Raw genomic sequence first — 8,529 nt, forward strand, 5'->3', positions numbered from 1 at the left:
AAAAAAAAAACCCATGTCCTGCAGTTGTATAACATGCTTCTTTAAAATAGCAAAACAAAACGACCTTTCTGTGTTTTTATGCAATTGTCTCTGTGTGTATATCTGTGCACCACATGCATGCCTGGTGGCTTCAGAGGCCAGAAGAGGATGTGGGATTCACTGAAATTGTAGTTACAGGTAGTTATATGTTATCTAATGGGTGCTGAGAACTGATCCTTGGTTCTCTGCAAAAGCAGCAGGCTTTTTTTTTCATCTTCTGTTATTTTCTGTTGGGGTCATGTCTTCAGCCCCAACACGTTGCTTTTTACAAGATCTTTGCTGAATTTGGTTTGTTTAGTTATAGAGAGGTAGGAAGACTAGTTCAAAGCTCCAGGTGACAGACAGAAGAGCTGGAGCTCAGATCCTCTCTTCCATATCCTAGGGCCTCTAAGACCTAGCCCATTGCTTCTTTCTTTGTGGACTTGTTCTTCTGGTCTTGTTTTACTGGGAACCCCTCACTCAGTAATGCAAGCAGTGGAGCCAAAGTTTCAGTCCCTTCCTGAAGGGTTGGCATGCTTTTGAATCTGTTGTCATAGGCTCTCTGACTCACATATTTACATTAGAAGGGAAACCAGCTAAGAGGCATGCACAATAAAGCATCAGCGGGTGTGAGCCCATCTCTTGGGCAGTGATCAGCATTCCCTCACATCACAAGACAGATGACACAGTGGGTTGTGGTGTTTTCCACTGTTCTCAATTTACAGTCTCTATCCAGTAAGGCCAGGCTGGCCTCAGGTCAGATCTGGGAGACCTAGGACTCAAATTATTCACATTTGTTAGCAACAGTGTATTTGTCATCTCAATCGGCATAGCTAGTGCCCAGGTCCAGGAAGCACAAGCCACCCCCATCTCAATGCCCGCTAATCAATGGCAGTGAACCTGAGAACAGGCTGTATCACTAACCTCCTGACTGTTTTAATTAAAGTCTCATTCTGTCCCAAATCTTCATTTCTTTCCAACTATGTTCACTAAAATTTGAGTTCACTTCTATGGTGAAATGATTTGTGTAGACAGATTTCTCTGTACTATTGGGACAGAAAACACCACAGTTGGTTGGAGTTTACTGAAAGATACTTTATAGTCCATAGTGTTGTATCCTAATCCCACTGTCTTCGCATTCAGAGGTGCCCATGGCCCTCCAGATCATGGCAAATGCCTGGTGTTCAGATCCAAGAGTGACATTCAGCAAAAAAGAGAACAGCTCAGATCTGAAGTCTGTGTTTTATGTCATGTCATGGCTTTCTTCTGTCCTGTTTGGAAAATATCAGGAGTGAGTGCTCAGAGATGTCTCTGTTTTCAACAGTGACTCTCATACTGCAGAAAAAAAGAATAAGTCTAATCAGTAGCTTCTGGGTGAAGATAGCCTGGGATGGAAATCATTTGCAATGAACTCCTCAGTCTGAGCCCTCTGGTATGAAGGGGATTCACACATTGTTTCTTTGGCATTGATCATATCTAGGACTCAGAGGTGGCTTTAATTGTCACTGTCACATTGTCCCATTTTGCCTTTCATGGTGCAATGGATGCTGAGCTGCCTGGGCTTGGATGATGTCTTTTTTTTTTTTTTTTTTTTTTTTTTTTTTTTTTTTTTTTTTTTTTTTTTTTTTTTTTTTTTTTTTTTTTTTTTTTGGCTTACTTATCCTTGGGCTCTGCAGGGAGCTGATGATTCTTTCAAGAGATGCAGGTGCCTCTAGCACCAGTTACAAGGGATGGACAATTGATGACCTTGTGGTGGCTGCTGTCCTGCAGAGGGTGAGACTAGGGTTATTCACAGCTTGGTAATTGGCACTGATCCTGAGCTCTTCATCCTCGGCAAATACAGGCATCAGGAGGGGTGTTCCCGATCAATGCAGGGGCACCCAATATATAGAACCCCCAGAAAAAAATACCAGAATCAAAAGTGGATTTGTGTTTAGCATGCCTTGTATATCCTGGTCTGGTTATGAATAATTTAGCCTTTCCTAGGCTGAATAGACTATATTTAGCAAGCTTATTTTGCTTATAATATACCCTGTCCTTTTATGGAGAAGCATAAAGCGTGAGAGCTGCTTAGAATTGGGGGTGACTTCATTCTGTGGGGACAGAAGTGCAGAGGCATCTTCATCTGCAATCTCATGCTACCATGCACTTCAGAGAGGCAAGGAACTAAGTGCCCAGGGTGCATACAGCTGAAAGAATCCTGAAAAGTGCTTCTTCTCTATTGAGCACAGGGCAGGGCCACTCTGCCTGTGTTGATGGCTTTTGTCTAGGTCATCTGTCTAACAGAGAGGAGAGTGGCAAGATTTAAGGGGTGCCAAGTTGGTTCTTACTATTGACCCAATGGAAAAATGATGGCACACAAATAAAATAACCCAAGGGGACTTTATTAGACTCCTGTCAAAGGTGTAGGCAGGCTGAAGGAACCCTCAGGGGATAGTTTCAGAATAGAAGGAGCAAGCTCAACCACTCCTAGATCTGTAAAAGCAAGGGCAGAGAGCAGTTTCCAGAACCTGAGAAGTGGAACTGTATTAGCTGGAAAAGCTGCTTAATGGAGCTCAGGCTTTAATTAGGGTGCAGTCCACGATGGTATCACCCCAATAAACTTTTCTCATTATGTCTCATTTCTTGCAGATACAGATATCTCCATTCCCTACTGACTGAACTCAACAGAACAGAAGCAAGGGAGTCCCTTACCTAATCCATGGAAGCCAGCCTCCTGCAGAGTGAATAGTGAACAAAGGACATGGAGGTACAAACAAATGGTATTGATGCACCCCTGCCAGCACCTCTTGTGTCCAGAAACCCCAGCAGTGGCTTGAAGGAGGTTGTACTGTATTACCTCTAGAAGGTTCTGGTCGACTTGTAAATATCAACTTAGGGAAAGTGACACATCTTCTAGTGAGTGGTCTAGGATGACCCAGTAGATTGTCAGCCTGTCATTTGTCTTGGGGATGAAACACTGGACAGGCATCATGAGATGAAAGTGGTAGTACTGGCTCAGACATGGGGTGGGGTGGTTCAGCAGGAAGCAGTCTAGCTTTGGGGACCTGTGTAATTTTGGTGGCTATCTGGATAGTGGAAGAGGGGAAGACCATGGAGCTAGATGGTAGATTCTTTGACCTTGTTTCAAAAGCTGCTAGAGGCAGATCTTCAGTTCCACAGCTGACTGTGAGGGTCCCTTAGGAATTCATAGCCATGCCAGTTTTTCAGGAGGTAGAACATACTTTCCCCTAAATAGTAATGCTATGAAAACTGATTAAGATTCTCAGCTACTCTTCAACAGTCTATTTAAATGCTGGGTGGTAAGTATGAGAGCGTTTGTTAAATTGTTTTCTGTTATTTTCAGTATATTTGAAATGTATTGCATGTAAAATAAAGTCTAAGTTCATTTGAACACATATGCTGATCTCCCTGGGACTAGGGAGCATTGTCAAGGGCAATGAGGGAGAAACTGAAGAGGGGGAAATGGGATCCCTTCCCACATTTTTTTTCTGGACCGACAAAATGAAACAAAACAAAAAACAAAAACACGGGTACAGGCAGATATATTCTTGGCTTGCTCCCATGCTTCCTTCTGCAACTCTCACCCAGTTTCCATCCAACTTCTCTGTCTCATCCAGTGACAACTCCATCCTCTCCCAGGCTCTCTGGAACCAACACCTCTGCACTCTGAGTGCACAACTTTCAGGACTACTTCCTGACTAGTCTTGGGAAGTAGAATGCGTTCCCATCATCTGCTAATGCTTCATGGACCATCTTAAAATTTAATGGTTTACCATGACCATTTTTTATTGCCTACTGGTTCTGTGAGTTCTGAGTCTGGCTAAAGCAACATGAGATAGCTTGTGTGTTTCACAATGTCTGGTTTTGACTTGAGAAGGCATCATGGGCTAGAGTTTCATTTGTTGGGTTTCTTTGGCTCTAATTTTGGAAGTTGGCTGATTTTCTTTCCTGTGATCTCTTCTTAAGGCTACCTTAGACTTCCACAGCATGTGGTCTCAGAGTAGTTAGATTTACTACCCTGTATTTACCTTCCTCCATGGAAATAGAGGCTGCTAATCCTTCTACAGATTAGATCAATAGCTGTTGATCTAATAATCACTCTACCCCTATAATCACTCTACCATTACACCATATTGGTCAAAGCAAGTGCTATGGTCAGTCCATTCCAAAGGAAAGAAAAAAAAACCTGTCACTTTCTCATGAAAGTAGATAATGTGTCACAATGGCAGAAGGAATCAACAGGGCCCATCTTTGAAAGACTTTCTTTACCACAATGAGTCAGGCTGACTTCAATTTACACTGTGGCAGATAATCAATAGGAATTACTAAAAATGTCTGTGAATTCTTCGATGCCCCAGCCATCGAGATGTGATTATTTCTTCTTAAACCTATGTATGTCTGTGGCTGTTTAATAGTAAATGGTGGAAATTACACTGGATGGTTTCAAAGGCTGAGGCTAGATCGTAGGGACCACATAGCTTCTGTGTTGTTCTCTTGGACTATATACTCTGAGAGAAGCTAGGTACCATGTGAGAGTCACACCACCCAGTGGTATCTTCTCAGAGGGACACAGCTGAGCTCCTAGAGAGCACCTGTCACTGCCTGCTCCCAAACAAGTTGGCTAACTTGAAAGTCTAGGTCACTTGAAGCTTCATGCACCATACAGGTACTATTGATATCTTACTACTGCTGCATGAGACACATCAAATGAAAAGTGCAGAAACATGCTCTTCCCTGATGACTCCTGACCCCCAAGATGGGGAGTGAGGTCATTATTTTACACCGTTAGTTTCTGAGGGGAGTTGTTAAGCAGTGGTGTTATTGGAACACTTCTGAAATCTCCTATAAGTATTTCTGTTTAGGGACCTGAAATCAAATCATGAAGCAAGAGTTCAGGAAATGGAGTAAGAACATCATGTGGATTGATAAGGGTGCCTGTCCGTGATAACAGGTGGCCCTATAATTATGCTGTGCCTGTGGCCCCAGCTCCCCAAGGAGCTCCTGCATTCCCACATTCTTTTCTCCTTTCTATTATGAGCCCACAGGCAAGACCCAAGCCACTTCCCCTCCTGAATCTGATGTTATCCTCTTAAAACAGGGCTAAAGTGCCTCCTTGCATTTCTGAGACTTCAATAAAGTCACATTCAAGAAATCACCTGGCATGGTGCCAGTCATATAAGTGCCTGACAGCTCACTCATCCAGCATGTATTTATTGAGTAATGAGTTTTGTGGAATCTTAGGGTTAGTTCTGGGAACCAGAGACTGTCTTTATGTCCTGATTGCTTTTCGTACAACTGCAGTATACACAAGACTTCCTCCAACTTGGGTATCAGGTTCGGGGTGTGGAGGGGGGAGTTACATTCTTAAGTGGCAACTTGCTCTGGACCCCCTCTATAACATATTCTCGACATGTGGCTTGTGACCTCCTTGGGGTTGAATGATGCTTTCTCAGGGGTCACCTAAGACAGTTGGAAAACACAGACATTTATAGTAGCAAAATTGCAGTTATAAAGTAGCAGCAAAAACAGTTTTATAGTTGGGGGATCACTACACATGAGGAAGTGTGTTAAAGGGTCGAAGTATTAGAAAGGTTGAGAACCACTGTACTCTAAGGTATCTATTTCATAGATGGCCTAGAAGGACCCAGGGATTTCATGCCAGGACAACGTTAACCCACTGATTTAGAGGCTGAGCATGTGAGGTCGGAGTACAGGATCCCTATACTGGGCAGTGTGCCAATGGAACACAAACTAAAGTCACTTGGGAAAAGGAATCACAGTGGAGAAATTTCCCCCATCAGATTGGCCTGTGGGCACATCTATGGGACATTTTCTTGATTAACGATAGATGTGGTAGGGTCCAGTCCATTGTGTGCAGTGTCACTCCTTGGTGTATATTTAAAAAGCACACTGAGCAAGCCATGGGAAGCAAGCCAGTCAGGAATGTTCCTCCATGGTCTCTACTTCAGTTCCTGCTTCCAGATTCCTGCCTTGAGTCCCCTACCCCCCAACTCCCCTTGACAATTGACTATAATCTGTGAATCCAAATAAACCCATTATTATCTTCAGGTACTTTTGGTCCCTGTTTTATCACAGCAACTGAAAACCTAACCAGAAACACCCCACAATCCCAGATTTTGCACTGAGTAGCTAGCAGAACTTGAGTGAGATATTTAAGCGCCTTGGCTCTTCATTTTCCTCTCGCTGCAGTAATAACAACAATAGTAACTGGTTCTGCAAGACTACTGTAAGCAGTTAGAGAATATGTTAGAGAATATGTTAGCATTTAGTCGGGGCCAGCCCAGCTCTGAGGATAATAATGATATTGTTATATTATCATTGTCATTAAACTTGCCCTTGAGAATTCACAGAGATGACAACAGGCAGGTTCTGGATACAGGTTGTTGAGACCCCAACAGAGTGGAGTGTGGGGGAGGCAAAAATATTTCTGTGCTACAGAAAAATGGGAATTACTAAAGTGGGAGAAGGGCAGGCTCAATCTCCTCCCTACTTCCCTCCCTACCACCCGCCCCCCCTGCTCTTATTTCTCATTTCCTCTTCTCTCTTCTCCTTTAAAATGATGACAGCGTGTTCAAGTTGTGCAAATCAAAGGCATAGATTAGAAACTGGAGCATGAATGCGCTTAACAGACCCAGGAAGTCTCCAGGGAACTGGAATTGATTACCCAGAGTGTACCACACAAAGTGATTATTTTTTTCTGCATGGGGTGAACAATGGGAACGAAGTTGAGGGTTGGAAGTACCTCGGTACGCCAAACTACTTAACCCCATGGGTTTCCTGGTGATGGAATGGAATCATGGAGTGCACAGGCACAAAGTCACTTAGAAGCTTCTTTCTGGAAGAGTCTGCGGTAGGTAGAGGAAAAGCAGAATGTTTTTCAGCATGCTTAACCATGTTTAATTTGGAAAGGGTACCCCATCTGTTCTGGGAGGTGCTGCGATTTGGGGAAGTTACATGCAGGAAGGACTGACGCTTTATGTAAGAGGTCACCAAGTCCAGTAAAATAAGTGCTGATTCCTCTCTAAGGATGGAAAAGGAGCCTCTTAAGTGGACCCTGTGTCAGTCCCCGTTGTCATCTGGGCTAGTTTCCTAGTTCTGGACCCTGGCAGGATTTAGCAGGACTACAAATGACTTCCATTGCTGAAAAACCCTGGCTCAGAATGGCACAAGCTGGAGGAGGAAGGCTCCTGGGCTAGATCTTGTGATTGGTTTTAGATTGGCTGTGGGAACTTTGCTTTAGTGAACTGAAGTCACAGTAGGGGATAAAGTCACCCTTCCTGGATAAGCTGCTTATCCATCCATCTCAAGAGCTAAGATTTGGGTTTCCACCTGCTGTTCATCTCTTTTCATCACAAAGGTCGAGATTCATTTGAATAAAGAGCGAAAATAAACCTAGCTCCCAGCTTATCTGATACCAGGGCCCACATTAGGAAAACAGCACCCCTTCAGGACATATGGAGTTCATTGCCTAGGAGCAGGAAAGGCCTGCATATTACCTTTGTAATCATGCCTGTGATCATGGATAATTTATAGAGCGCTCAGCTTGGGCATCCAGATTACAACAGGCCTCCATGGAGGGAAAAACCATAATAATACTCTGAGTCAGACAGGTCTAGGTATCTGATTCGTGAGTCCTTTGAATCCTGACACCAATTTCCTATTTCTCTCCAGTAATGGTTCTTAAAGTGGAGCCTGTGTCAGAATTCTCTGTCTCTCTCTCTTCTCTGTCTCTGTCTCCTCTGTCTCTCTGTCTCTCTGTCTCTCTGTCTCTCTGTCTCTCTCTCTCACACACACACAAGGTTCCCTTTTTATATACACAAACCTAGATTCCATATATAAAAGAAAAAAGTTGATAATTGTTTGAGTTTGGCCTCTCTCTCTCTCTCTCTCTCTCTCTCTCTCTGTGTGTGTGTGTGTCTGTCTGTCTCTGTGTATATGTATAAGTATATATGTGCATGCATATGTGTATATATGTGTGTATATATGTGTATGCATGCATGCATGAGTGTGTGTGCCCGAGTCTGAAACAGACTCCTAACTCCAAGTCACAGAGTTTGGATTTGGTGGAACGAGGTGGAGTCTAAGACTTTGATTCCTAACTTCAAAGTGAAAGTGGTTCTCTTGGCCTGGGCATGAGTTTTGAGAACTTCTTCTTTGGATGCTACGTTCTCAAGCTGGGATGTCCTGCATCTGAGCCCTGGCTACTTGATTTGCTTAAAAGATGTTGTTTATAGTGCTATAGGTTGGTCCCCAGATCCAGGCATTGCTGGAACCTTTGGAAAGAGGTTCTTCCTGTTTCCCCAGTAGTTCTTTATACTCTGGGAGCCTGGTGATGAATTTGGGTAGGGTCTTACATCTCAGCCAGCACAGAGTAGCATAGAATCTGGTCTCCTTCTCTATACTCTACAGGCACATTGTGTATTCTTTCTCATTTTGGACTGAAACTGCTTGAGTTCAGTCTTGAGATCTGTTTTTTTTTTTTTTTTT

The 8,529-nt window shown here is 43.4% G+C and overlaps 1 long non-coding RNA gene across 3 annotated transcripts in view; it reads left to right on the forward strand.

Moving 5' to 3' along the window:
* Positions 1-8,529, forward strand: part of LOC116080855 — a 248,231-nt gene that overhangs the window by 181,889 nt on the left and 57,813 nt on the right. For all 3 annotated transcript variants that reach the window (XR_004114641.1, XR_004114642.1, XR_004114640.1), the window contains one exon: positions 2,650-2,767. This is a non-coding gene — a long non-coding RNA (uncharacterized LOC116080855). The remainder of the gene's footprint in view (positions 1-2,649; positions 2,768-8,529) is intronic.

The sequence above is a fragment of the Mastomys coucha genome, unplaced genomic scaffold (assembly GCF_008632895.1).
Source record: "Mastomys coucha isolate ucsf_1 unplaced genomic scaffold, UCSF_Mcou_1 pScaffold6, whole genome shotgun sequence".
Taxonomy (NCBI): domain Eukaryota; kingdom Metazoa; phylum Chordata; class Mammalia; order Rodentia; family Muridae; genus Mastomys; species Mastomys coucha.